This window comes from Penaeus japonicus, unplaced genomic scaffold, assembly GCF_977035675.1.
Source record: "Penaeus japonicus unplaced genomic scaffold, GWHDUDI00000001_assembly GWHDUDI00000029, whole genome shotgun sequence".
Taxonomy (NCBI): Eukaryota; Metazoa; Arthropoda; class Malacostraca; order Decapoda; family Penaeidae; genus Penaeus; species Penaeus japonicus.
The window spans coordinates 3,878,644-3,883,643 of record NW_028234431.1 but is presented as its reverse complement, the minus strand read 5'-3'; the positions used below and the strand labels follow the sequence as shown (position 1 = coordinate 3,883,643).

The 5,000-nt window shown below is 36.1% G+C and overlaps 1 protein-coding gene across 1 annotated transcript in view; it reads right to left on the bottom strand.

The window, feature by feature from the left end:
• Positions 1 to 4,895: 4,895 nt before the first annotated feature.
• The window catches only part of LOC122256334 (thiopurine S-methyltransferase), a 4,769-nt gene continuing 4,664 nt past the window's right edge, over positions 4,896 to 5,000 (bottom strand). The window contains exon 5 of the mRNA XM_043020990.2: positions 4,896 to 5,000. This exon is cut by the window's right edge and continues 175 nt beyond it. The gene's annotated coding sequence lies outside the window, so the exon portion shown is untranslated.

The window sequence follows — 5,000 nt, the reverse complement described above, 5'->3', positions numbered from 1 at the left end:
ATATATATATATATATATATATATATATATGAGTCTGCGCCATAGAGACTCGTTCTATCACCATTTAACAATCTGTTCATGTTATTTCTATATGTATTTTCTCAAACATGTTTTTTTTTTTTTTCTTCAAACACTTCTTCTTCTTTGTCTATCGGCTTATCCCTGTATCAGGGGTCGCCACAGCACGTCAACTTTCTCCATCTCTTTCTATCTTGTGTCCTCCTCCGCAGCACCTACTTGCATCATATCTTCTCTGATGTTGTCCGTAAAACGCCTTTACGGTCTGCCTTTACGTCTCTTTCCTGGTGGTACCATCTGCAACATTCTTCGGCCAACGAAGTTCTCTTCCCTTCTCTTCACGTGCCCAAACCATCTCAGCCTACACTCTCTTAACTTCTCCCCAAGCCTTCTTGTTGTAACCCCCCTCTGCTGCCGGTGGGATCAGTTTGTAAACCACCTACTGGCACTAGTTGTAACCCACCGGCTGGCACCAATGTAAACCACCAGTGCCACCAGTTTGTAAACCACCAGCTGGCACCAGTTGTAACCCACCGGCTGAGAGCAGTTGTTATAACCACTCGATGCCCTGGTTGTAGGTCGGTGATTAAGAGACAGACGTTCACGTGCCATGGTCTTTATTGTGGACTCTAATACACTAGACCCTGGCCGAAGGCCAGAGGTCAGAGCGGTTCGCTCTGGTCTGTCTGTCTGACCTCTCTGTCCTGATCTCTCTGTGTGTGATCCTTACATGTCCTTAAGTACAAATCTTTAGTCACTTTCTTCGCCTCGGGGCTTCCGTTAGCAAACACAGCTGCCTAGAAAAGCTTGTGTTCCGAGGCGGAAACGAAGCAGGATGCGTCAGGTCAAGACACACTGCCATCGATATTGCATTGAATTAAATAGTCATACATGATCAATGTCTTATGTCACACAGTATCAATACCAGTGCCTTACACTTGTAGCTAGCATGTCCCGCACTGTCTGATTCCTTATTCTGTTTTTTCCGTGTAAGGCCCAGAGTGAATCTCAACATTCGCATCTCTGCCACCTCTATCTTCCTCTTGTAACTTTGTTACTGGCACTGTCTCCATGCCATAGAGCATTGCTGGTCTTACACACGTCCTATAGATTTTCCCCTTCACTCCTATTGGCATGTTCCTGTCACACAAAACTCCCGTCACTTTTCTCCACCCATTCCAGCCTGCCTGCACTCTCCTTTTAACTTCGGCATTGCTAGATCCTTCACAGTCTACTGTTGAACCCAGATACTTAAATTCACTCACTTTCTTGACCTCTTTCCCTTGCATTTTAACTCTGCCATCTCCTTCCTTCTCATTTACACAGAGATACTCAGTCTTCCTTCTGCTGACTTTCATGCCACGCCTCTCCAGGGCATATCTCCACCCTTCCAGATCTTCCTCTACTTCTCTTCTTTCGCTACATAGCACAACGTCGTCTGCAAACATCATAGACCACGGCGCTCCGTTCCTAAGCCCATCAGTTAACTTATCCATGATAACAGCAAACAAGAACGGGCTCAGGGCTAACCCCTGATGTAATCCAACTTCCACCTTAAACCCTTCTGTGGTACCCTCTGCACTTGACACTGCTGTCATACACTCATTATACATATCTCGCACCACCCTTACATACACTTCTGGTATCGATGACTCCCGCATGCAGTGCCACAGTTCTTCTCTTGATACTCTATCATATGCCTTCTCCAGATCAATAAACACACAATTCATTTGCTTTTGTCCCTCTCTGTACTTCTCCATCAACATTCGCAGTGCAAAAATGGCATCTGTGGTACTTCTTCAAACACTGTCATTTGCAAATCAGTCTCTAGTTATGATATTCTCTCCTTCGTATTCGTGTGGTTTAATCTGGCATTCTCTGATTATTTACAGGTGCAATGTCTTTGAAAAAACAACTAAGTAGATAAGTAGATGGACAACTGACAAAAATCATAGAAAACCTACCTGCAACATTATTACTAAATTCATTACCAACGTTATTATTACTACTATCACTATCATTATTACCATCACTTTCCTTACTAGATCAGTTATTATTGGGAGTCTGGCCTAACCCTATATTGAAAAACAGACCTCGCCATAGAACACAGCCTCCTAGGAAATATTTCTTCTATACCATTTCCGCCACAAATTAATGACAAAGGCATTAGATAAGTTGAAAGACATATATTCCAGCTCTAGCGCCCGCACTACGAGACAATGGCGCCCAAAATCGGACGTGTTTGTAGCTGATGACGTATATGCGAGACAAATCAAATGACCCAATTAGAATCGCATTTGAATCTGACGTCAGCATAGACACGAAGGTTGGGTCTAGGAGAGCCAATTAGATTCGTAATAGACAGTCACGGTTTGAAGTCAAATGACTGTTAGAGTGTGGACTGTATTATTTTGATTTCTCAGCGTGATATCATAGAATAGCTTGATATATTTGGGTAATGAGGGTGACCTGCCGACTGAAATAGGCTAAGGTATGTATTTGTTCGGGTTCAATCTTACCAGAACCCGGCGATCTCGGTTGTAGGTTACCCATTGCACCGGGGAATATTCTCCCGAAATTTGCTGTTAGCCTTAATTCCTAATTTTGTCTTTTTTCATACTCAATATTATCATCATTATCATCATCATAGCTCTTGCTCATTGTTTTTCGCCACGATGTAATAGTGTCTGAGTAAACGGAAAAGCGCATATGATTATGCGCAATATCAAAATATATATAAATTTATGATAATTAATTCGGTGACAGTTCAAGTGTATATGCAGAGGACTTTATGAATTGATACACGTGTTTACAGCCCTTAAAGATATTAGCAACTTCTGGATGAAAACTATGTAAAGCTACATCATATTATTATATATTCGAAGGTGTTTCGAAGGATATAGTTGGAAAAAGATAGATAGAAAAAATATACTGATGAATGGGTTTATATGATGACTTTTTGGTAAGAATCAAAGATGGGATTCGAATGGAGAAAAAGTTCCAACAAGAGATAATAATTCGTATTATTGTAATCTCGATAGTAAGACACAATATTTTACAGTGACCTCAAACTTTCCAAGTAAACAGCCATCAAGAGCCAAAGACTTATGACCCGCTTGAGTTAACAAAGATAAGGCCAAGGAACCGCCGACGCTCAGATACCCGGGCACGTCATTAATCAATAAATTAACTTAAGGACCTTTAATTATCTATCTGGGGACGATAGATAGAGGGGCGTAATAAGAGATTGGATCTAATCAACCAAGAGGGCGTGAAGAAGGATTCTAGAATGGGTGTGAATGTATTCTTGTGAAACGGATGAATAATTTCTCACCGAGACGTTTAATGAATGGCAAAATTTACTCACTGACGTGGAACTTGTATGAATCAGATGTTTTAGGCCGAAATGTGAATGGGTCTAGTTTTCCTTTTCTATTCCATTGATATAATTTTGATTCTTGGTGAAGAGTCTTTATATTTATCTTTACATATTTACGTATACTTATACTCATATCTATCTAGCTGTTACAAATACACAATGACAATCTCTCTCTCTCTCTCTCTCTTTCTCTATCTATCTATCTATCTATCTATCTATCTATCTATATATATATATATATATATATATATATATCAATATATATATATACATATACATATATATATATATATATATATATATATATATATATATATGTTACGCTCAATCTTAATAGTTGCCTAATGTGGACATTGGGCAAAAATTATTAGGTTAGGTTAGGTTAGGTTTTGCACAATATAAACATTAGGCAAAATGTTACCTAATGTACACATTAGGCAACTATTAACATTGAGCGTAACATATATATATATATATATATAATATATATATATAATATATATATATATATATATATATAGTATATTTATATACATACATATATATATATAATATATATATAACACACACACACACATATAATATATATATATATATATATATATATATATATATATATTATATATATATATATATATATGTATGTATTTATATATATATGTATATATATACATATATATAAATATAGATAGATAGATATCTAGATAGATACATATAAAAACTGTAAAGAAAATTACACCGCAGAGCTCTCTTGCGGGAGTGATGACTATCTCTGGATAATCACCATTAAAAGTAGGCCTATTTTCGGCTTCCATCTGATTATGTATCTTGCACAGCATATGCATATACTATCTAGTCATTGTTGACGAAACAGTGTGATTGTTATCAGTACTACATAGAAACAAACACTTTATCTGATTTTATCAATAGATAAGCTATATATGAAAATGAGAGTTCAGTACAAGGAGCATTACATTGCAATTTATTTATCTAGCCAATAAAAAAATCTCCAGCATTACAAATATCCTAATATTTTATATGCTTGTATATTTCTAGTAGATATTTTCACTTGGCTTTACTTTATCATACTTTTTTAAAAATAAGCTTGCTATTTTTGATAGGACACTTTTAAATTGAAAATGAATGACATGAAATAGTTATACCGATGAAAACAACTGTGCATGATTCATTAAAGCAAAAAAAAAAAAAAAAAACAATAATAAGAAAAATGAAAATAAAAAAGAAAAAGAGAAAAAAAGAAAAAAAGACATAGGTATTACACATTAAGAAATCAACAAAATTAGACCGCAGAAACCGAATTTAGAGAGAGTGATTTCAAAACGGATAATGAACTTCATTGTAAGAAATCACCTTTTCAGTGAACTAATAGATACTTCGTGTTTACGAATTTCAGTGTCTGTTTTTGACACATTTCAACCCTCTAGGAATTACATCATAATTCAAATCTCATTAAAAAAGAAAAAAAAGAAGTCCCATGTTTGTATATATATGAGTGAATTTCATATTCTATTTATTCAATCAATAAAGAACAGCACAACCAGGATACATTGGATATACAACAAACAAATACTTGACAAGACAA